This window comes from Diorhabda sublineata, chromosome 5, assembly GCF_026230105.1.
Source record: "Diorhabda sublineata isolate icDioSubl1.1 chromosome 5, icDioSubl1.1, whole genome shotgun sequence".
In the NCBI taxonomy this organism is placed as follows: Eukaryota; Metazoa; Arthropoda; class Insecta; order Coleoptera; family Chrysomelidae; genus Diorhabda; species Diorhabda sublineata.
The window spans coordinates 33,981,871-34,008,566 of NC_079478.1; the positions used below are offsets into that span (position 1 = coordinate 33,981,871).

Genomic DNA, 26,696 nt, shown 5'->3' on the forward strand with positions numbered 1-26,696 from the left:
TGGAGATTACGTTGAAAAGTAAATATATTTTTTTTCCCAAATTTTCGTGTTTTCTTTGTTTTGCCAGGTGCTTCTTGGACCATCCTCTTGATAGAAGGAAAAATAGACGAAAGAAGGAGATTGGGCAGAAAAAGGATGTCGTGCCTCCACAATATCATAAATTGGAAAAGGAAAAGCACCACAGGAAAATTAAATCATACCATCAGAGATAGAAACGATCGCAAACATCCCATTAATTGATAGCAAAAGAAGAACAAGATATCCTTTCACCCTTTCATGGAATTTCATTGTTTGTTTGATATAATTAATTACCTTACATAATTATTAAATTTACAGAGTGGTCATAAAAAAAATTAAATTAAAATGGACAGGGAAAAGATATTGTTTTGTTTTACACGTTATAAGCTTCTTCACTAATACATCGCCGTATTTTCTAATGAATCTCATTTTGCTTCGTTGAATATCATATGGAACCACTATCTTTGATACGGCGTGATTATACGTAAGGTGATAGCAGAGGGAAAACTGACACCTGACGAGGCATATCCCACTTCTGAAAACGGATCTCGCTAAAGGCAACGCGGTTGGTTTCGGGATGACGTCTATCGTACCGTCTTGAGTTTGATATGCGATGGGGAAATACTAGATGCAAAAATTTTAGTGTAAGCATCAGTCATATATACAGGGTGTACCACGACGAGTTAAAACTATCTGTATAAGGTGAAATACTTGTAGTAAAATCATGAAAATTTCTACGGTTCTAACAGAAATCGACTGTAACTTTGTTATTATAAATGGAACGCCCTGTATATTATTACATTTTTGAAATATACGTGAAATTTTAGTATAATTTTGTCTAAAAACTTTTTTCGAAAAATGCATACTTTTTGAGTTAATGATTTTTTTGTAAAAAATTTGACCATTGCAGACCCTTATAAATTATTTTTTTACGAGGATACCCTTAAAGATATGAAAATGGTTTCTGATCGGTTGCTTTAAGCAAGGTTAGACGTATTTGAATCTATGTTGAAAAATTTTTCCTTTTATACAGGGTGTATATAAAAAGTGTTCAAACTTTAACTTCATAAATATGAAATTTCTCAATTTTTTTAAATAGAACCATCCGGTTTTTTCTATTTTAATGCATTCAGGGGGTGAAAAATAAGTCAAATTCATGTATACTTTCCTATACCTAAACCTTATCGTTATCCAGATATTAAATGTTTTCTGTAAATTTTTAGAGATGCAGATGTGGTCTAAAGTTTATTTTGAACCTTTGATACAAGCACTAAAAAATGAAAAAATATTGTTCTTTATCTTGTTAAGGTCTGTAAAATAAAACAAATCGAATTGCATTTACTAATCCTATTCCAACTTTTAGTTGTTTACGAGGCTTAAAACTATTATTGTATTTTTTAACAAATTTTAATTTTTTATGTATACTTTAATAGTCTGTAATAAATGACACTTATTTAACTGTCATTAGTCAATTGTTGAAAGTATACATGAATTTGCCTTTTGAATTTTTTACCCCTGAATGCATTAAAATAGAAAAATCCGGGTGGTTTTATTTGAAAAAGTGAGAAAATTTGATATTTATGAAGTTAAACTTTGAACATTTTTTATACACCCCCTGTATAAAATGGAAAATTTTTCAACATAGAATCAAATACGTCTGACCTTGCTAAAAGCAACCGAACAGAAACTATTTTCATATCTTTAAGGGTATTCTCACAAAAAAATAATTTATAAGGGTTTGCAATGGTCAAATTTTTTACAACAAAATTAATAACTCAAAAAGTACGCATTTGTCGAAAAAAGTTCTTAGACAAAAGTATACTAAAATTTTACGGAGATTCGAAAGATATAGGGTGTTCTATTAAAAATAACAAAGTTAAAGTTAAAAAGATCGTATCCGAAAACCCAAACCTGGAGATTTTGATGATTTTACTGTTTTGACATATACAGATAGCTTTAACTCATCGTGGGACACCCTATATACCATACTATTCAAGAAAAGACATTTTTTTAATTTATAAAATCAAAAAGAAAAAAATTCTCATGTCTTAATGTCAAAGTGTCAGCTTCTGCTGCCATTTTAAATCTGGTGTCGTTATTATTAAATTCAAATTAAGATTTAAGTGAACAATAATCAAAAATTTCTTTAAATTGAACATGCAAATGCTTGCAGTAGAAACTTCGGCAAGCGTGAATAACGAAGCAGACTGATAATGTTCATTAAGAATCTTATATATTAAAAAAATTGATGATTTCCATTTCGATTTCGTTCAGGCGTTCTACCCAACCGATTTGCTTAATTTTTTTTTTCAATGAAAGGTATTGACGCACAGATCAGCCATCAACCATCGGATTTCATCAAATTTTCACCATTCTCAAGTTATACTTAAATGCGATTTCCCCCTGTACATTACTTATGGGAGTTTTTCACATACACACGTTCTATCCTCAATATCTCAGGTTCTATTCAAGATGGAGATGTTTTGGTTTAAGAACACTCGCTAAAGCATCCTCTTTCTTTTGAGTTTTTGAACACTTAAATCGGTTGAGTTGGAGAGGAGCTAGACGCGGATATTCAATGTGGAGTTATGGATTTTTGTAGATTTATGGGAATTTTTCTACATTCAAAGATCTATATCTCAGGTTCTAATATAGCTACAGAGTTCGTTTTGGTTTAAGAACACTCAGTGAAACACTTTCTTTCTTTTGAGTTTTTGAACACTTAAATCGGTTGAGTTGGAGAGGAGCTAGGCGCGGATATTCAATGTGGAGTTATGGATTTTTGTAGATTTTTGGGAATTTTTCTACATTCAAAGATCTATATCTCAGGTTCTAATATAGCTACAGAGTTCGTTTTGGTTTAAGAACACTCAGTGAAACACTTTCTTTCTTTTGAGTTTTTGAACACTTAAATCGGTTTAGTTGGAGAGGAGCTAGGCGCGGACATTCAATGTGGAGTTATGGATTTTTGTAGATTTTTGGGAATTTTTCAACATTCAAAGATCTATATCTCAGGTTCTAATATAGCTACAGAGTTCGTTTTGGTTTAAGAACACTCAGTGAAACACCTTCTTTCTTTTGAGTTTTTGAACACTTAAATCGGTTGAGTTGGAGAGGAGCTAGGCGCGGACATTCAATGTGGAGTTATGGATTTTTGTAGATTTTTGGGAATTTTTCAACATTCAAAGATCTATATCTCAGGTTCTAATATAGCTACAGAGTTCGTTTTGGTTTAAGAACACTCAGTGAAACACCTTCTTTCTTTTGAGTTTTTGAACACTTAAATCGGTTGAGTTGGAGAGGAGCTAGGCGCGGACATTCAATGTGGAGTTATGGATTTTTGTAGATTTTTGGGAATTTTTCAACATTCAAAGATCTATATCTCAGGTTCTAATATAGCTACAGAGTTCGTTTTGGTTTAAGAACACTCAGTGAAACACCTTCTTTCTTTTGAGTTTTTGAACACTTAAATCGGTTGAGTTGGAGAGGAGCTAGGCGCGGACATTCAATGTGGAGTTATGGATTTTTGTAGATTTTTGGGAATTTTTCAACATTCAAAGATCTATATCTCAGGTTCTAATATAGCTACAGAGTTCGTTTTGGTTTAAGAACACTCAGTGAAACACCTTCTTTCTTTTGAGTTTTTGAACACTTAAATCGGTTGAGTTGGAGAGGAGCTAGGCGCGGACATTCAATGTGGAGTTATGGATTTTTGTAGATTTTTGGGAATTTTTCAACATTCAAAGATCTATATCTCAGGTTCTAATATAGCTACAGAGTTCGTTTTGGTTTAAGAACACTCAGTGAAACACTTTCTTTCTTTTGAGTTTTTGAACACTTAAATCGGTTGAGTTGGAGAGGAGCTAGGCGGACATGGATTTTTGTAGGTTTTTGGCAATTTTTCAACATATTTAATGGATTCGATAGTACCTTATTACTTGAACAGTGATTATTTCATTTAAACAAAAGTTATTGAAACAAATAACCCTTCGCCACAAGTGCCACTCTTATCATGAAACACATTCTTTTTCTATTTATCATTTTTTTTTCGAACATCTATCATCGACGATGGACGTCGGCGGCACCCCGACGTCGACGATGCGTTTCAGAGATTGAAATCGCAGTAACAAAACCGAAAAACGGCTTTCACGGCCTACTGGTTCCAATCAGGGTTTCCTTTCTTATCAATCGTATAGAGTCGAAAACTCCATTTAGAAAATTCATTCAGATGGGAAGGATAATACTGCCTGTGCAGTGTATACGCACCCCACCAGACACTTTCTTTCTTATTCAAATTTTTTTTTTTTGGTAATCAGGTCCGGCTTGTTTCAAATTTAGAACCGATGTCTTCTTTAAGTTCAATTCAACTGCTCTATGTTAATTTTTTCGAATAGAATTCTTCTACTACACCCCCATTTTATCTGATGGGGTGGTTTGGTCTTTTTTCTCTATTCTCTTTTTTGATTCATTTTATTTTGTCGTTTTCCGCAGTTGCTAGAAGGAGCAAATCATACACAACTAAAAATTACTTTAAGCTCAATTTTCCCCATATCAAAAGCCTGCTAGTTTCAAGTTAAGGTTAATTCTTATTTCTTTGCTCTTGGACTTGTTGTTCTGTTCAGTTCTAGTCGTAGTTTATCCTTAAATGTCTGTTGTAGTCCACCCTGGTTTCCTCGTCATCTTACTGATGGTGATGCTTGTCTGATGGTGTTGTCCACAACTTTTTGCAATAATTCTTATCAATATATTGCCGCGATGTGTGGGAGATCAGTCTCCAGTTCCTGCTTCGATCGTTTTCCGATTGGTTCTACTACTTCCAGGTGTTCTAAGTGATTTTTTCTCCCGCGAATCGTGAAGTTAACATCGTCGTTTGATTTGAGTAATCTCTGAGTCGATTCTGATCTTATATATATATAATTTGATATAGAAAGATTAAGTAACGGTATTCTAGTCTCAAGACATTGAACGAATCGAGACAAAGGGTAAAACCGAAAAGATATTTGTTTTTACCTTTGTCGTTTCGTACGGTACTTTAGAATCAAAATTGGCCCAATAGTTACTGAGATAATTAATTGTGTCACAGTGTCCCTTATACTGCACATTTTCAATGATAGATTATTGAAACTTTTATTGATAAAAATTTCAAGCTTTCCGTACAAAATGACTCAAAACACATTCCTTAATATTGAAAAACAAAGCCGCAGTGTATTTTAAAAAAAAAATGTCTAACTTCGCCCCAAATTAAACTGCCAGCTTTCCGAATATGACATTTTTATAAAACAATAAATTTTTTTTTGAACACTTTTTTGAGGTTAACAAAAAAATTCAAAAAACTGAGACGAGGGATTTTTAGTTCAACTCTTCTTCTTTCCAACGCGATTTTCCAAATAATGATAGGACTGTCCGGTGAGCAAGAATGGCCCTTTGAAAAAAAGAACCTCCTATGGTTTAATTGTTATTTTGCAAAAACTATTGGGGCCACAGGGCCTATCTTTAGAGTATTAATTAAGTACATGGAGATCTCGGTTTTCAGTGAATAAGAAACCTTTATATTTAAAATTACACAAATTATAAACAATTTAAAAAATTAAATGTTTTCACCTTTCGGTTAAATTATCTAAACAACAAATTATCGAAATTTAATTTATAAAAGCTTATTTTGAAGATTTTTCAATTCTCTATAATATTGCCCATAGTGACAAAAACGAGTTTTGCATAGATTCAGCGCAAAACGCAAAAAATAAAATTTGTATCGATTTTTTGGTGTTTTTATTGTTTAAAAAATTAACACATAGACAAAAAATGTTGAATTTTATGCACATAACTTTCATTTAACCCCTAGAACACGATGGCGTTGTTTTTTTTCTACTATTAATTTTGTCACGTAATTTCGTAAATAACCTAGCCCAGGGGTGCTAAAACTTGAACTGCTGGCGATCTACCTCAATATTTTTAGACTACTCTGAGAGGCTGCAAGTATGTGTGATGCAGGGTTGTCGTACATACACGATACACCCTACCTACCTAGGTAGGGTGTACCGTAGCATATATAGATATTAGCTTTCTGCACAATATAGGTACATTATTTTAGTCAAGGTTTGGGTTAGTTTTAGTTAGGTTCTTCTCTACAATATCAATTAAAAAACTCATAGTTATTCAAAATTGCGAGTTTATTGGTTGTTACAAAACAAAAGAGTTACTATATATGGTGTTAAACCTAACTAAAGAGTGGCTTTGGATGTTGAAGCGTTTCACTGCATGTCCTCAGCATACTTTTCATAAGATGGTACGTAACCACTGAGTGCTAATCGCAAGCATGATGACATATGATCGTCAGTTAGTCGATTGCGATATTTTCACTTAATTATCTTCATTTCAGAAAATGCAGACTCGCACAAGTAAGTTGACCCAAACAATGCCGTCAGTTGAAAGGCGATTTGCCTTAGATTCGGATATTTATCTTCAGATATAAAACACCAGAAATTTGTATCAGATGCTGTAGAATATGAGTTCATATTAAACTGACTTGCTATTTCAGTAGCTAATTCCTCAATGTTTTTACATGAAAAAGGATAACTCATAAATGATGCTATATTTTCCAATTTACTGCAATCATAAAAACGCATTTCGAATTGTCCCAAAATATTTGATAATTCAGCCTCATACGTATCATAATTAAACTGAGGAATCCTTGTTTTCAAAGACGGAAAATGTTTCCGATCTTTTCTTTTTCAGTTGATCTATCATAAGTTGCAATTTACGTTTGAATGCATTTACTGCGCTAATCATCTCAATAATAGTTTTTCCTTTACCTTGAAGCTCGAAGTTAACGATGTTTAAGTGCATTGTGATGTCAGTCAAAAATGCCAAATCAGTCAGCCATTTTTCGTTTTTCAAAATCTGAGTGTCATCTCACCTCTTTCGTCTAGAAAAGCTGTTATTTCGGGCAATAATTCTTGAAACCTTTGTAGGAACTTTCCGCGACTCAACCACCTGACGTCTGTGTGAAGAACTAAATCAGTGTGTTCAGCTGACTCCCTATCTTCCAACTGCAACTGAAAGAGCCGCCGGCCGTTGTAAGCTACGTGCACGGATGGAATTCACAATTTTTGTTGCAATGCCCATAATTTCCTCCGTGTTTAAAACTTTGGGACATAAAACTTGTTGATGTATAATGCAATGGAATGAAAAAAATGAAGGGAATTCTTCATTAGCTCGACACAATGCCACAAAACCGTTTTTGTTTCCAGTCATTGCTGGTGCTCCATCGGTTGTAATGCACACTAATTTATATATTGGTAGCTCGTAGTTTTTTACAAAATTAAAGAGAACTTCATATATATCTTCGCCACGGGTCTTCCCCTTCAGAGGAATGATTGTCAAAAATTTTTCCCTAGCCGACATGTCATTGAATACCATCCGAATAAAAATACACAGCTGGGCAGTGTCTGTCATATCGGTGGATTCGTCGAACTGTAAAGAAAAGTATGTACATTCCATGATATCATGTTTTAGTTTATCTGCGATGTCCTGACTCATGACTCTAATAGCAGATATGATTTCTGTTTTATTTTTAAAATCTCCAAATAAAGTCTCACCCGCTTCAATAAATGCTTCCTTCACCACCGATCCATCATCGAATGGTTTCTTGTGTTTCGCCAATATATGAGATATTTTAAATGACGCGATCGTAGCAGCTTTTGATTGTTTGGCTGGTCTTATGAACATGGTTTGTTCTTTTTTCAAACAAGATATAAAATCACTTACTTTTCGTTTTCTTAATTCACTCTGTGGCGGAAAATCCTTTTGACAGTTTTTATGAACCGTTTTATGATGCCTCTCAAAGTTGCCACGCTTAAGTATTGCAACTGACGCACGACAAATAACACAAATGCACTTATCCTTCACCATACAAAAGAAAAATTCTTCCTCCCAATCCTTATTAAAATGATACGTTTTAGATTTCTTCACTGCACTCATTTTCCACTATTTAATAATAAACTTTGTATCGACGTAGTATCGCTATCAAGTTACAATTCAGAATGACTCAAATTCATGCAGGCGCAACATTTATATCGACGTGAAAGAAAGTCTCGAATGTTCCCGTCAAACGCGCCGCCCGAAACTATACAGTACAGTCTAGTCTAGAAACAACGCGGCTTTTCTTTGACAAGTGCCGCGCGTTCCTTTGATAAAGCCGCAAGCAGTGTTATTTTATTACGTAATACATTTTCGTAGTTTAGTTACCTACCTACTTATTAAAAATTTTTTTCTTCTCGAGATCTATTCAAAAAGCACTCCAGTCGATCGCGATCGACCGTTTGAGGACCCCTGCCCTAGCCAGTAACTATCCACAGGTGGAGGTTGGAAAGAATTGGTGACGGTCCTGGTTTCCTACAAATCTGGTCTTCTCGTCATAAAACCCATCAGCATCTGCATAAAATGAACGAAAACAGTATTCACTCAATTTTACGAAAAAAAAAAGAGACAAAAAGAAATGTAATAAGTTCACGTTTAAATACGGACAAATGCCGCGAGATGGATTTTGACAATATGGCTTTTTTCCCGGTCGGTTTTTTGTACGCTACGGCGGTGATTTATGAAAGAAATTGCGAGACATATATATGCGAGATTTCGGGGGTGTGATTGCTCAATTAATCACAGGAACTGTAATTTTGAAATAATTCGTTGAGAACGAAAGAATTATGGAAGTCGGGGAAAATAAACGGGAATTGTTTAAATAGGTACATTTACATTTAAATAATTCGAAATGTCCTAGGAGAGTATTTATGGCACAAATTGATCTCGATATTTGTTATTTATTGAGGGACTCATATCTTTTAGAACATTCTTTCCTTTTAATAAGTCAGTTGAATAATTTGAATTCCCTTCAAAGTAAAATTGATAAACATAAACATAAACAAGTATCAAATTTAGTCCAGTAAAGACCCAGATTTCGAATGTTGTTAACATGTTTAAGATGTTGCGTATCGCCCCCGTATACTGAGGATGCTCGACTCAATTCGACTTATCCAGAGTTGACCAGAAACTTGGTTTTACCGATACTATGACGGCAAATGCTATTCCGACATAATCCCACCCAGAACAATTTTTGCAAGACCTACTCCATAGGCAAACATATATTACAAACATTTTGGTGTTTGACTACTACAATCCCACAACTAGAAAGTTCATAAACTAGTATCCTTAGATAGCCAAATGATTAGAAAATTATAACCAATAGTATCAGTATCAGTCTAAGTAATGTTCTTTTCAAGAAAAATACTAGTAATTACCATTACAAAAGTATAAATTTGTATACAGGTCAGGTAATTTTGTATTCTTTTTATTTGATTTTTTCAATAAATACTTTTTTATGTCTTTATATTCATTTTACATAATTTATATCAACCAAATTTGGATTTTTCATGTCAGCATCGCAGTGGTCGACTAAATGTTGAAGAAAATCCAGAAAGCGGAACTGGACCATGGTCGACTGAAAGTGTGCGGACTAGCAGACATAGTAGACATTCCAAAAAGTGCAGTACATCGCATATTATCTGAAAATTTAGATATGAGAAAGCTGTGCCCAAGATGGGTGACGCGTTTGCTCACAATGGAACAAAAACAGCGTGGTGAGGATGTTTTCATCGAGTGTTTCACAGAAATAAAGCCCAATTCTGCACCGTTTCATAGGCACGGATGGAACTTCACATCCAAAACAAAAAACAATCAAAACAAAGGACTGTAAAGGGAGAGCCGGCTCCAAAGAAAGCAACTAGGTCATAACGTCGGTTTTTTGGGATGCGTATGGGATAATTTCCATTGAATATCTTGAAAAAGGAAAAACTATCGATGGCTAGTATTATTGCAACGTTTGAGAGAAGAAATCAAGCAAAACGACCACATTTGGCTAAGAAGAAAGTGTTGTTTTAACAAGACAATGCACCAGCACATACAACAGTTATTGCAATGGTCGAAATTAAAGTTTGCATTACTAACTCATACACCCTATTCGACAGATTTATGTGTGGGGTGTGGAGCTAAAAGGAGATTACGTTGAAAAATATTCTGGTACCATCCTCGTAAGTGTCATCAATATTTTTTCTATCGATTATTGAATCAAGATTTAATCTTATAATTAGAAATGTCTTCTAATAGATGGCGCATATTATCGTAATGTATTTCGTCACATTTCATGGAAAATGTAATAAAATAACTTTTAGGCCAAATAACAAGTTAGTAAAACCATCTCCCGTATACGAGAACGCAATAAACATAAAATTTAAATTCTTCGTTTGTTAGCTCTGGGAATGACTGTAAGAAGTTGCTGTAAAAAAGTGAAATATGTCTGCGATGGCGGTCGGGATATAAAGGACACGTTTTAGCACTCTTCAAGGAAAAATCGAACTTCGAAGAAGCATCTTAGACAGTTTTTTCACCAGGGTAACTCAATTTAAAATTAGTTAAATTCCTTATGTTATTTTCTAAATAATACAATTTTATCGAACATAATTTATTAATATACCAGTCATTGAGGGCATTTAGTGAATAGAAATTCTGCAAATCGATTCAGCAAACAGAAATCTAAGAATCTCGAGCCCAGCAACAGGGATTCGAACAACAGGATATCAATAAAACAAGAATCCATCAAACAGGGTCCTGCGAATAGAATCAGAACACAGGGAATCGTAACAACTTACCAAGCAAACAGGATCTCAGTAAACTCCAACATGATGAAGAGGAATCCAAATAACAGGATTTCTGTAAAACAGGATATCAACAAAACAGGAATCCTGCAAATAGGATTCCAGTAAACTTCAACCCAGTAAAGACGAATCCAAACAGCAGGATCCTAGTCCGTAAATATATTCTGCAAACAGGATCTAAGAAACCCAAGTCCAAAAATCAAAGACCCCCATAAGCAGGATATCGGAAAAATAGAAATACAACACCAGGATGCAGTACAAGGAATCCAAGCTACCGAAAACCAGAGAAACAGTAACCCCCCAAAGTAGTTAATGCGTTTTCTGAATAGGATACATTAGACAGCGATAAACAATTTAGCGGCCTCAATAAACTTGCCTAACATCGAAATCCGTACGCAGCAACAGATTACCTCCATCAATAACGATATTTGAAGAATTCTGGGCTGATGTAGAAGCAATCTGATTGAGTTTCATGCTGTAAAGAACCAGCTTTGGATCAAGAAGTGATGGGACCAAATCAAAATCAGCTTGATATGGATACAATATTGTTTTTAATATAAATGATCAAATTAGTCCTCCCATAGACATTTCCTAAATCCGACGCTGCAAAGAACTAGACTGCTGTTTTTACAAAAAAGGCTGGCGCTGCGTCTTAGAACTTGGTCATATCTGGACATAAAATATCACCATCAACCCAATTCGATTGTTGGATGCTGAGATTGGGAGTCAAATGTCCTGGTATAGTCACCTGGTCGAATTAGCTAAGGCAGCTTCACGAAAATTTGGAACACTCTTCAAAATAAAAAAACTATATACTCCGCAGCAGCATCTGATCCTCCACAAGTTCCAGATTCGTCCATATTTGGAATATTGCTCGCACATTTGGAGCTCGGCTCCCGAGTATACCCTGAAGATGCTCGACTCAATACAGAATTCGACTCATAGACGATCCAGAGTTGACCAGATACTTGGACAGCTTAGAGCATAGAAGAAAGAACCATGCGGATCCTTTTTCTTCAGCCGGAACAAAACGCGATTATATAGAAACTTCAATATCCTTTCGCTTTAAATAAAAAGAAAAAGGACATATTTAAGGATTCTACTTGTAAAATAGAACAAATGGGGATCAATTTCAGTCAACTGCGTTATTCCGAACGTGTTTTGTTTTCAACATGACCTGCCAATTTGGCTGTTTGTCTTTTAAACGATGCGTGTACGAGAAAGAAGTGATATACCCTTATTGGTTCGGGATAATAAATTCGTTGTTTTTTCTATCAACGACCCTACGTAGTTGGACATTTTTTCCACCCTATCTTTGGATATAATTTGTTAAGAAAACTTTACAAAAGCTTGGAAAGAAAATATTTTTTCTGAAATCTTCTTCTGGGTAATAGAGAAAACGAAGTGTATATAGCTTTATGATGAAGCGGTACACAAAATTCATAACACGTACAGTTTATTTTATCGCGCGACTTTTGACGTTAATAGAAATAGAATAAAATGACAAATCTGTCGAGGTTATGAGAGAGAAAGCTTGTAAAAACTAAAAAACAAACATAAATATAACTAAATAAAGATAAAAATACAATAAAATTTCAATATATAGAACACCACAATGAGTCCACAAGTCCATAGCAAAGAAAACCAGACACTTTCCAGTAAATATGCCATCAAATTATTGCGAAATGCAGAAAAAGATGATATAGATTTGGTTTCAATTGGCAAGTGATTGTACATTTTTTTGCATTGTAAAATATCGAGCCGTTAACTAATTCTGAACGTGGAGTAGGTAGGTAAAGGTCGTGTTCCTCGTTCCTAAGTGGGTAGCCGTGCAACGACCTTGAATGGATTCAATAAGGAAGGAAGAGTCAGAATTTTTCAATATTTTAAAGAAGTCCCTGCTATGGTCAAATTATGCCTCCAATCCAAAATGCACACCAAACAGTGGCAAGTTGTGGATTCATTTGTTTTTCTACAATCACATTTGAGGTCTCAGAACCCCAAAAGTGGCAATTGTGGTGAATAATAGTGCAGGAAGTCTTTTTCTGTGCGTTATTTCAAGACGTGCGCAGCTTTATCTTTCACAGCTTCAACAGACTCAAATATTTTAATACAGGTTTGATTCGTCATAAGTTTGAGTCATTTTCTACCGCATTCGATGCATAAATGCAAATATTTTTGCTAATTTCTTGTTCAAATGTAAGGATTTTGTTCACACTCTTTACGCATATTCAAATTTTCATGTAAAATTTACCGCACACGTTCTTTGTCAATTCCTATGACATTCCTATGATGAATACTTCGCTAACGATAAAATCGAACAAGATTATCAACGTTTTTGATATTTTCATCCGTTTTTGACGTAGAGAAGCGACTCTAAGGTGGTTTCCAGTAAATATGCCCTCAAATTATTGCGGAATGCAGGAAAAGTTGATATCGATTTGATTCCAATTGGCAAGTGATTGTGCATTTTTTTGCATTGTAAAATAATGAGCCTTTATCTAATTCTGAACGTGGAGTAGGTAGGTAAAAGTTGTGTTCCGCGTTCCTATGTGGGTAGCCTAGCAACGACCTTTCTGAAATTGAGCAAATGGATTCAATAAGGAAGGAAGAGTCAGAATTTTCAATATTTTATGGTCTAATTATGCAATTGTGGTGAATAATAGTCCAGGAAGTCTTTTTCTGTGCGTTATTTCAAGACGCACGCAGCTTTATCTTTCACAGCTTCAACAGACTCAAATATTTTAATACAGGTTTGATTCGTCATAAGTTTGAGTCATTTTCTACCGCATTCGAAGCATCAATGCAAATATTTTTGCTAATTTCTTGTTCAAATGTAAGGATTTTGTTCACACACTTTACGCATATTCAAATTTTCATGTAAAATTTACCGCATTTACCGTTCTTTGTCAATTTCTATGACATGAATACTTCGCTAACGATAAAATCGAACAAGAATATCAACATTTTTGATATTTTCATCCGTTTTTGACGTGGAAAGGCGACCCTAAGGAGCTTTCCATTAAATATGCCCTCAAATTATTGCGGAATGCAGGAAAAGTTGATATCGATTTGATTCCAATTGGCAAGTGATTGTGCATTTTTTTGCATTGTAAAATATTGAGCCCTTAACTAATTACTCACCTTACGAATTAGACGTCCTCGATACATTTTCCGAATTCGAAGCTATAGTAGAAAGGCTTGGATTTTATATAAGTAGATACATACTTAGTAGTTTATGTAAAATATTTAATCTACCAACTAGGTGTCCTCTCAACTAAATTAAATTTAAACTTTTTGATTTTTTGGGGGAATTATTTTGGATTATTGGATGTTGGATTATTTTCCTTCTTTTTTCATCGTAACATGCCGTTTTTACACATACTTTCAGCATAGTCGCCATCTCAAAATTCAATCAAATTTATAACTAACCCCTGTGTGGATTGAGCTATTTTCTAGCCATTTTCTGAAAATATCCTTTGGTTAATATGACGTTGTAAGTATAATCCTGCACTTGATTGATGCAATTTTGAAAATTCTACAAAACTAAAAACACTATTTCCCACTAATATGTGGTAAGATAAGCATTTCAATCTTCCCGACATCACAAAAAACCAACGCCATGATCTTGCCCGCAGATGGATCGGGTCTCAACCTTCTTTGAAACCAGTTCTCTCTTTTCAGTCCATTGTTTTGATTGTTCTTTTGTTTTTGGTGTGAAGAGATGGACACACGTTTCATCCATGGCTATGGTACGGCAAAAATTTTTGTGAAACATTGCCAAACATCTTCAGGACGCTGTTTTTGTTCCATTGTGAGCAAACGCGGCACTCATCTTCCTCACAGCTTTCTCATTTCTAAATTTTCAGTTAATATGAACTTTTTGGAATGCCTACTATATCTGCTAGCTTGCGTACTTTCAGTCGACGATCATCCAGTACCAATTTGTGAATCTTCTTCAAAATTTCTGGAGTCGTCACCTAATTTGGTCGACCACTGCGATGCTGGTCTTCGCAGGTCGTACCACCTCATTTAAATTCTGCTAACCAATATTTTACTGTAGATAACGAAGGAGCAGTCTCATCCAGAGTAGAATCTAGTTCAACTTTTATATTGGTTGGGCTGATGCCTTTCAAATAAAAATATTGTGTCAAATAACGATAACCAATTTTTTCCATGCTTAAAAATTCATTCTTGATCGCTGTCAAACGAATAATAAACAACGTGGCGTCCTCAAAACTTACATATGCTTTATAGATTGTGGTATTTTTAAAGCAACTACCACCATCTCTGGGTCAGGCCTGGTACTTCTGCAACCATCTCGTATTAGCGCCATACTAAAAAAAAACGTGATTCACTACCAAATCTTCACTTTATTTGTTTATTAGTATATTACCAATATTTACGATTGTTTTAAAATGTTTTTTTTGTTGTTGCAGGTCTCGGCGATCTACCCCGATTGTGAAGGTTAGAATAATATACAAAAACAGCTTAGTCGCTTCACCAAGCATTGTTTATTTTTTTATTATAACATGGGTCGCTTGTTTTGTCTGGTTTATATTACTTTTGTGCCTTAGACATAACGAAAGCCCACACACATTTATATAATCGCCGTATATGCATACCTCATTGTATACAAGAAAATCCTAAATACGAGGTATACGAGAGGTGCTTCTAAGTTTGGATGTGGCTTCAGGTTTCCAAAATATTTTTCCTTAAGATCAATACTTTAATCCATGCGTTTGAACGAAGCTTTTTTTTTCAATTTCGACAACAACCATTTTGAAAAACTTTGATCTGCAGGAATAAAAAGAAACCATTTGGTGTCAAACAAGGACAGAACGACGGATGATCCATCAATTCGATGTTTTGACTGTTTAATAAAGTTTCCGTTTGAATTAATCTATGAGAGCCCGCATTGTCGTCTTCTGCGATTGGTGTCGAACACTTCTGGCAAACAAATGCTTCGGATGAAACTAACTGAACGTCGAAACGCACGTTTACAATCTCGTGGTTAGCGCATTAGGCAACATGGACGTTCAACAGGCAGCTGATGTTGCACTGTGGCATACTATAACCACTCGCATATTCGTCACATGAAGATAATTGATTAAAATGGAGAAAAATAAGATGGTGGATGGAGATACAACTAGATAAACTGAATGTGAACCGAATAGTGCAACCGCACGCTCCGTATTCGACTTAGTCTCACTTAGAAACTGATCGGAAGTTGAACGAGTCGAGGCGAGGTTGCACCAAGCAAAAAAATGGATTCAAGCATTTATTTTTAGTTCACTATAAACCATAAGAAGCATATATGTGAGTAAAACTTGCACATATTTAGAATAAGGAATAAGAAATATTGTTTACGCCACTAAATTCACTTCCGCAACATAAAAAATGGAAAAAAAAAACAATAAAATAGGTTTGAAACGATTGGATATACAATAGTCATCAACCACCACAGTTATATTAGGAAATTTAGACCACCCAAAACCCAAAATAAAGTTAAATGAAACCTTAACATTGAAAAAGTACCGTGTGGGTTTCCCTCAATATTTTTAAAAGAACCAAAAGAAGCTTCCATCAGTTGTAGTGCTCCAAACTTCCCAATGAACAGATAAAAACATGTTGAGGAAGTACAAAAAACCAAATAAGAGAAACTTCATAAGAAAATAGTTTAATGATAATTCTTAGAGTTGAACTGGCATATCTTACGTGATATTGATCCAGAATAGCACGAGAAAACTTGTTCGTCAACTAACAACGGCTTATGTTGGTGTAAGGTGGTTGAGGAGAGATAATAGGGAGTCTTTCTTCCATTTTGCGGTGGTGCCATTCTGCATTTCTTGTCGATTTCGCTAAACAGCTGGACACGAAGTATAATGGACTCACTAGTTTGCATTTGGTTTAGTTAACAGCTGTATTAAGGTCTTTTGTCTAGATTGAACACTGTGGACTAAAATGCATTATGTCACGATCGTATAGACGGTTTTTGAATCATCGCAATCGAATTTTTTCAGCATATCTTTGCGCTAATCGACACGAGCATCTTCAAATTAGTATCTAACGCAACTAAATTTGTTTGGAAGCCAAATGTTCAAGCAATATTTAATGTACTCACGTTCTGAATACGTTCACCATTAAAAATGTCAAACATATTCACAATGTTGCCATATCTCAAGACATAAGAAGTAACCCTCGTATTTACAGAGTACGGTGAGGAATAAATTCGTTAATAAATAAATGAAGGCTAATAATAACAAAACTTTTTTTATTTATTCATTAGCTAACTAGACAGACTTCGTACTGCCTCAATCGATAATTAAAATACCTCAATTTTTGTATGAAATAAATTTAGAACAAAAATGCTCGGTATGAATGAAGTTTCATTATTATTTTAGATTATTTACACATGAAATTGCTTACGTACAAAAGTTTTCATGAAATACTGGCTATTTATAAGTTTTCAGCATGTTATTGACAGACACACACAGTTATGGTACAATCTATTGATCAATTTAAAGCTTTCTGATGTTTTGTGTTACGTAAATAAACAAAAATGACGGTTTTCCAACGCGCGAAACTTCCAAGTTGATTCCGCAAACTTCCAAAGACTAGCCTGGCGATTTATTTATGGTTATCGCAAAGGCCAGACGTCCCGGAAATTGTAAACGCTTAAAATCGAATGGTGAATCCATTAAAATCATCAAGAAATCCTCTCCTTAGTATTTTCCCTTTATGATTGTTGCCTCAATGATTTTATTTGTCACTTTTTTTCACAGCCAGTGTTGTTCCTTTCCGCAATCGAGGTTGATTAATGTTACGCAGTATGATGACTACTTTTAACTGTAAATTGTGAGATAGTAATCCAGCCAATTCCAGTGAATTAAAAAACTCCATGGGATAGTTGACTACGTCATTCTGTCGACTGATTTCAAGGTAACCAACTGTCCAAGAAGAATATTATGAATGGTTGCATTGACATCCTCGACATCTTTATTTTTCGGGCTCGTTCGTCCAGCCAATTATGGTTATTGAATTGTTGCGCTATATCTGGGAAAACGCGCTGAATAAGCTCCCCTTTTGGGTCTGTGATGTGACAGAAATCTGGGGGTATGATGTGATGAATCCGGTCGAGGTGTCCACTGCGACTTTATGATTTCAACAACAACTGCTTCGCAAACACATTTGCAGTTTCATTTTGTTGCAAAAATACTCGCATGTTGAAATGTCACTGTCACAAAGGATTACCGAAATATAGAAAGTTCTCGCGCAAGCAGCGGTAATCGTCACTCACAAAGATAGACGATTGCGCTCCTTGTTTGAAGTATTTGAAGTATCGATCGACATAGAAGATGAATCAATATATTAATTGGTTGTCAAATGTCAAATACATATTAAGGTTGCGTTCATAAATTCAATTTGTGACTGAAGATTTATCAATCTCCATATAGTTGGTTGTCAAATGTCAAATATTATGGTTGCGTTCAGGTATTTAATTTACGACAAAACTTAAGGTTCATCGATCTATAATAGTTGGTTGTCAAATGTCAAATATTATGATTTCGTTCATAAATTCAATTTGTGACTTAAGATTTATCAATCTCCATATAGTTGGTTGTCAAATATTATGGTTGCGTTCAGGTATTTAATTTAAGACAAAACTTAAGGTTCATCGATCTATAATAGTTGGTTGTCAAATGTCAAATATGGTTTCGTTCATAAATTCAATTTGTGACTTAAGATTTATCAATCTCCATATAGTTGGTTGTCAAATGTCAAATAATTCTAGTACAAAATTTAAACAAATCGGACCAGCCGTCTCTAGTTTAAAGTTATTTGAACTGCGAAGTAAGTCCACCCTCGTATAAGATATGTTTCGAATCTAGAATCAGTAAAATCATATTCAGTGATGTAAGGTAACGATAATCTTGATGGATGTTGAATAAAAAATGTTTTTGAAAACTTCAAATAACAAATTTCTATTTGAAAATGACACGTCACAAATTTGACACTTCAATTTGTGTTAAAATTTTAATCCTTTCTCTTCACCGAGGTGTTAAAACCGTCATTTTCATCGAGTTCTTCAACTGCCATAACGCGACGACGAGATATCAGACCTCTTAATTAAAAATGCTTCGGGAAGTTCCATAAATCAAGATCGCGATGTAAATGCTTTAATTTTAATTAAGAGGCGACGAAAACGCAAGGAAAAGCTGACTTAAGATGTTTCCTTTCACTAGAAATATGCCGTAAAATCTCGGAGAATGTCACTGGAAGTAACAAAAAATTAGTACAGGGCGATTTAACGATTTGAAAAAATACGAGGGCGGTTCAATTATTATAGAGACGAACGATCTGACACTTTGAGTTATTATCAAAAATATTTCTTGTTAATTCCCCTCATTAGTTACATAGAAATTATGTGCGCATACATTGCCAGTAGTCGCAGGGTGATAAATCCGGACTGTAGAGAGGATGTTCTAGTAGTAGTACTAAGTCACATTAGAAATTAAAATTTCGATTAATTTTTCATATATAAAAATGATTATAATCAACAGTTTTATATCTATATAACAGCCCGGTTACTCCAAATACCCCCGTGTGAAAATTTCCATCATGTCCTGACTCCTCGTGTACACTGTATACAGGGCGTTTCTAAATTCGTGCGACCTAATTCAAGAGATGATTGAGAAGGGTCTTTCTTATAAAAAAATTTCCCCATCCCACCCCTTTTCGAGGTATTAACCTTAAAAAATGGTGACTAAAAATTTATTTTTAATTTTTTTATAAAATTTCAGTAAAGCTACAAACTTGAAATTCTGTAATTTTCGTATATTCGCAAAGGGTAAACTACGGGTATATTTTCAATTATGCGGGGGTGGAATTAACAACGTTAAATCATTAGTCTACACTATTACCATAGTTAGATATCAACGATTTGAAGAATCGTATTCAAATGGCGTGTAACACCTCAAGTCACCACTTTTTGTCGCACGAATGTAGAAGCACCCGGTATAGATGTTTCTAAATAAAGTGGGCCGTTTTTTTTAACCTCCGATAGGCTATAAATAAAAGAAAAGTTCATATAAAACAATAATTTTATTACCAAAAGATTTTGAACATAATCACCGAAATTATCGAAACATTTGTCATATCTGTGGACAAGCTTTTCAATGACTCATTCTCCGATGGATTTCTGCATCACTATGGCCTTCAGTCTGGAGAAAACGAATCATACTTCGCAATTTACACATGACGCGTGCATCTATAATGGCGGACATGTTTACATGGTTGTAACACAACGCCGACTGACGCCTGAATGTCAACAATGGCGGAATGGAATCGGAGGTTGAAGAAAAACGGCCCTCGTATAATTATAATCTAAACAATTTTTACCCTTTCTCAACGGAACGCTATTGGATGGTATCAAATCCCGGGCTTTAACAGTCTCCTCTTTCGATCACTATGTGCACGCTTCACGCTCTAGCAGCCCTTAAGGGCCTTCCCGTACAGATTCACCGCACCAACAACAACAATCTATCTATTTATACCCTAACATAAAACAATAGATGCACGATTCTGAAATTGTGGCTTTGTTTCTATATTGAATTCCGCCGAGTTCCGTGGAGTAGGCCGCGAGATTAGATGATTTAGATTTAGCGAAGGGTTCTGAACGTTCTATTTCCTTTTCCTGGATAACTACGAGGATATAATGATTAATATTAAGGAAACTTTCGAGGTCCTGATATAAGGAATACATTTATTGAATGTTTTCAACATAACAAAGAAATATAGGTGGGAAAGGTTGTACAGCAATCAAAATTCGGCGAACTTGAATCTTATAATATCAAAGAAATAAAATTGAAGCTACTATCGGTGGAAAGTGAAACTTAAGTGAATACAAAATGTAAAATTACTTAAGTAACTCTAAGAGCAACGTTGATCGCTGCAATGCCGATGGACTCGCGGTAAATTTTCTTTATGGATGGCCAGACGAATAAGACGAGCACTGCGGTCGCTCGCGGCGAGCTTTTGCAGTTGAAATATCTCAGTACATTGCTGAACTTGTTACTGGTATTCGGATTTGTTTCAGTTGAAAACAGGATCCTGATTGCATCAATCTTTCGTTTGTCCTCTGCGAAACTGCTAGTTCGGTGTAGTCCATCCATTGGTGTTTAAAATTCTTAGATGTGATGTATATTAGTACTGAACCGGCCGATGACATCCAGGTGGCGCTCTTGCCGACGAAAAGCCTTTTCAAGTTTTTTGAAGTTGAGTTTTTATTGAGAAAGTTGTCACCATTTTCTTTTGTAACTATGCTTTTGCCTTTCACAAGTACAGGGCCATTCACAGGAATCGGATGTTTTTCAAGTGGGTTGTACAAGGGCGCTCTTGGTGGGAGGGGCACGTGACTGGTATCTAAATCACGAATCCGTAACTGCTGTCAATTTAATATCCATCGTGATGCAAGTGTCCCTTCTCGTAACACAATATTGCGATGGGTAAACAAATGGATCAATATTGAAGAAAAAAGCCACCGGCTAGCACTCCGGAGAACATTGAACGAGTAAAGGAAGCCAGTGTCAGAAGCCCACACCGCAATATTCAGCAGCACTTCAAATGAGTACAAGTACGGTGAAACGAATTCTGCTCACAGATCTAAATTTCCAACCTTACAAGGTAGCCGACGTGCAGCAAGATTCCCAGTAGCGATTACAATTTTGTCGACAAAATTGTGTACAACAATAAACCGCGTACTTTGGAAGACATAAAGATCGCAATTCGTTGTCACACGTCACCTAGATTGATGTAGACATACTGCAAAGAATTGAGGCCAGTTTCCGTGAAAGGCTACAACAATGTATTGCCCAAAATGGAGTAAGTAACAAATGATATGATTTAACAAGAGTTTCTGTACCAATAAAGCTTTCTTAAAGCAAATATTCAATTTTTTATGATTATTTTAAAAACATCCTGTTCTCATTAATGACCCTGTGTAGTAGTGAAACACGGTTTTATCTCGTCGACCGCGTCATTTGGGAAAGTAAACGGCAAATACGTTTTTTTGATATACCTATAGTCTTTTCTATCCCTCTAATCTTGATCCGGTTGTCCAGTACCATTTGGTGAATTTTTTAGATGATACCTCTGGTTGTCGCAGTTTTTGGTTAACCCGAACGCTCGACGTCATTCGAGCTGATATGATTCAACTGCACAAAATTTTACTGTCGTAAATGGTGATGCAGAATCAGTGTGCAAAACGTCTAATTTCTATTTCATCTGCGTAGGCGTATTTTTTCTTAAAAACAGATATCTAACAGCTCGATACTCAATATTTTCCATTTTCTGAAACATTTTCACAACAACTCACTTATAAGATTGTGAGAATCTGTCAATGCGCAAATATATTTCCTAAGGTAGTTTTCAACATTTCTGAAAACCTCTTATAAGAGATGGTCCCAAAAGCACCTAGCGTGATCTAGAGATGACGGTGGTTGCTTGAAAAATATCACTGTATTAGAAAGTACATAATCTCTCAAGTTTGAAGACGCCACGTTGTTTAATATTTGCTTGGCAGCCATCGATAGTGAACGTTTTCAGTGAATTTGTAAACATGAAAAAAATTGGTCATCGTTATGTGATAAAATACTTTTATTTTAAAGGCATTGGCTCAACCAATATGAAAGCTGAACTAGATTCTACTTAATATTGAGGTGGTAGAGTTTAAAAGAGTCCGTACGACCTGCGAAGACCAGCTTCGCAATGGTCGACCAAATTAGGTGACAACTCCAGAAATGTTAAAGAAAATCCTCAAAGCGTTACTGGGTGATCTTCGATTGAAAATGCGCTAAAAGACCTAGTATGAATTTCAAAAAGTGCCGTACACTTTCAATGCCTACCGTGACCGTACTCTTATCTATGAGGTGCCACCGACACGCCTGCTGTGTCCTATCTTCTAAAAATTATTTCGGGTTGGGAATTCCTGGATAACGCGGATAATGATTTGTTATAGGTCCGGTCATTTAGTCTACGCATTGTAGTAATAAAAGTTGTACGTAGATTTTCATAGTTGTTGAAATCACACGTGTTGGTTTTAACGAAATAGTAGGGCAGTATTTGACGTCCATTTTGTTGGCTATGGAGGATTGCTGTGAACCATCCACCTCGAAAAAGAGAAAACCTGTTAAACTAACTGACGAAGAGTTGTTAAGAGCTTTGGAAGATTCGTATGATTAGTTCTAGATTGACTCAAACGAGTCAATCTAGTGATGAGGAGTTATCAAGTGTTGAAGAAGAAACTATGGCACAAGATGTTGATATTCGGCAAGATCGTACTACCACAGGTGGATGTTGCCCAAGGACAAACTTGGTCAACAGTGGCACCAAGAAAAGAACACATACTATTTGTAAAATTACCAGGTTTGAAAATTAATGTTGAAAATAAGACGCCTGTTGAATATTTTAACATTCTCGCCACGGAAGAGTTTTATGAATTCATTATTGAGAACAAAAACAGCGGAAAGATGTTACTAGAGAAGATTTGAAACGTTTTCTCCCACTTTTATTTCACATTGGTACGATAAAACTAAACAGACTTAACGATTATTGGAAAACCAATTGTCTATTCCAAATTCCAATATTTGGGAAAATTATGAGCAGAAATCGATTTCTTTTGATTCTTCGTGCCTTACACTTTAGTAATAGTGACAATCAACAAATCAATATAGATAAAATTACGCCATGGATTCATTTCTTTAACGCAAGAATGAAAGATGTATATAATCCACATAAAAAAATGTCCATCCATGAATCAATGGTGTTGTGGAGAGGTAGACTTAATTTTCGCCAGTATGTCAAAGGAAAACGCCACAAATACGGTATAAAATTATACAAAGTGTCCAAAAAAAGTATCGGCTATTTGTTTTCGCGCCACATTCGAAACGGCGCGACGAAAGGGAACGGGGAAGGGTTCTTGGCGTCCGCCATTTTGTGGAGTTTTAGTCACGATGGAACAGTACTCGGAGACGCATCGCGCATTTTGCGTACGAGCGTATTATCGTAACGGTTATTCAATAGCGAATAATCAACGTTTGTATCGTGCGGAATATCGTACACGCCACGCCACACCCACGATAGCATTAGGAAATGGATCAGGATGTTCGAGAATACAGGTGCGACAGTTAAAATTCAAAACTCTGGTCGCCCTCGTTCAGTTCACGATGAAGAAGTTGAGGCGTCGGTTCGTCGAAATCCATCCGAAAGCGAATCCAAGCGTTAAACATCAAAAAATCGTCCTCACATTTGATTTTGAAAGAAGATTTGCATTTAAAAGTCTATAAAATTCAATTGGTTCAAGAATTGAAGGGTGCGGACTATGCTAATCGATTGAATTTTGCGAACGAAATGATGCAGCGATTTAACAACTTTGAAAACATACTGTTCAGCGACGAAGCAGAATTATCGGTACTGGGCAGTCGAGAATCCGAGACGAAAGCATGAATGAACCCTGCACAGCCCAAAGATCGTTGTTTGGGTCGCTATGTCTGCTAAAGGAATTATTGGTCCTTATTTTCATGAAGATCAACGAGGCCGAGCAATCAAATGTGAATAGTGACCGTTACTGCGATAAGCTGCGAAATTTTTTGGTCCCAGAGTTGCAGGAGTTTGCAGGTTTCAACTCAAGAACGTGGTTCCAGCAAGATGGGGCCATTTGCCATACCTCGAATGACTCGATGGAAGTTGTGAATGAATTATTCCCTAATAAAGTCATTTCGCGAAGGGGTAACATCAACTGGCCTCCCAGAAGCCCCGACCTTGGCCCGCTTGACTATTTTGTATGGGGATACCTTAAAAGTAAGGTTTATCAAAATAATCCAACGAAACTAACCCAATTGGAGGAAATCATTAGGTCAGAAATGGCAGCAATATCAAGAGCTTTGTGTCGACGTATTATCGTCAATCTTCGTTCCCGTTTAGACGTAACGGTCATCATTTGGATAACATCATATTTTCCAAATAATTTGCCAATTCATATGGTATCAAAAAACAATAAAAATTTTTATTGCTTATAAATATTTTTTGTTTACTTGAACTTACAAATACCCGATACCCTTTCTGAACACCTTGTATATGTTGGTAGAAAACGGAATTGCATATAATATTTTGGTATACGGAGATTCCACTGACCAAAATGTAGGCGGAAGAAAACACGTTCCAAAGGTGGTATTAAAGCTTCTGGAGGACAAAATTAATATGGGTCCCTCGATTTATTTAGATAATTTTTATACTAGCGTCGAATTATCTAAAAAAAACTGTTGCAAGGTCAACACTTATTTGACTGGAACTTTACGACCAAAACGTGTAGGAACTCCTTTAACTGTTACAAACAGGCAAAGACCGTTCCATTGTCAGGCAATATCATAGCGTCAGTTTTTTGCGCGTGGGATAATTTCCATTATCTTGAAAAAGGAAAAACTATCAACTGCGACTATTACGCGAACTTATTGCAGCATTTGAGCGAAGAAATCAAGCAAAAACGGCCGCTATTGGCTAAAAAGAAAATGTAGCTACATCAAGATAATGCACCAGTTCACACATCAGTTATTGCAATGACCAAAATCAATGAATTAAAGTTTGAATTGCTACCTAATACACCCTATTTGCCAGATTTAGCTTCCTGGTATTATTTTCTGTTATATTGACGATTCTTATTATAAAACTACACTGAGAAAAGTGTAAGGAGCTGAAAGAAAATTCCGTTAACTAGTAAATACATCTGGAACCATTCTCGTATATACTATGATATAATAAACTATACGGGTGTATATAAATAAACTTGTCTCATTAAAAATTTATATTAATTTTCAATTATATCTTTATCTGATTCCAATTAATTGCGAAGATGAGGTATAGAGATATATGATATCATAATTATGGAGGTTCAATGCATTCATCTGTCCCCTATAGTAATAAAAAGATTTTTACGTGTATACTTTATGCAGGCGGCTCTGTACATTAGTTAAAACGTTGTAAGATCGATGTAAGAAGTTTGTTGTAATACTTAATAATTATATAACGTACGGGGTGACTAATTAGAGTGATAAAGTTTGGTGCTTCTTCTCTTTTTTGAGGAATCAATTTGAAAATTCAATTGATTATATCTATCATTTGTCTTCACATTTCAAAATTATTCCCAATCTTACAGGGTATTCCAGAATGCTGTATTTGGAAACATCTTGACTTCCCCATTATAATAATGGGTTTTAATCGTTCATAATTAACTGCACCCGAGCGATTGATCCGCTCCATCGATCTCTACAAGCTTGCTTTGTAGGTTGTCGTCTTCCAGGAAAACTTTCTTGGTATGTTTTGATAATATAGTTCTTCCAATATCAATTGCAGATTATAAAAACCCTTGTCAACAATTTTCTTTGATATACCATAAGCGTAGAAACCTCATTTTATAAATTTATATAAATACTTTTAATAATATTATACCTTTTTAACTTGCTACAACTGAATATTGAATTATAAAACGTAAATAGACGAGTAAAATGTACCTGCCTGTAAGGGCGTTTGGCTTAAACAGGGTACCAGACGTGATCTGACGCAATGTTTCTAAACTGGTATAATTTTATTCTGGATAATCTGCTACGTTTGGCTGTATTACTTCTAATGTCTCTTATTTAAACTATAAATTGTCCTACATATAAAATCATTAGTACATTTGTCAAGTTGTCGGTCTTGTGAATGATCCACAGCAACTCTTTTCGTGGATAAATGGAAAATTTATTAAGATTGCATTATCAGATAGCTGAATATTTTCCTTTTTTTAAACATTCGAATAAATTTAAAATAACTTGTATAACTAAATCTTTATTATTAAATCCATACCTGTCTTTATTTTCACTATACTGTGCAATTTCTTTGTCTTCATTCGCCCATAGTCTAAAGAACGCCATA

The 26,696-nt window shown here is 35.2% G+C and overlaps 1 long non-coding RNA gene across 1 annotated transcript in view; it reads left to right on the forward strand.

Annotated features, from left to right (window-relative positions):
• LOC130443805 (uncharacterized) overlaps nt 1-16,149 on the forward strand; it is a 63,144-nt gene extending 46,995 nt beyond the window's left edge. Inside the window, exon 2 of the long non-coding RNA XR_008909886.1 lies at nt 15,167-16,149. This is a non-coding gene — a long non-coding RNA (uncharacterized LOC130443805). The remainder of the gene's footprint in view (nt 1-15,166) is intronic.
• The last annotated feature ends 10,547 nt before the right edge of the window (nt 16,150-26,696 follow it).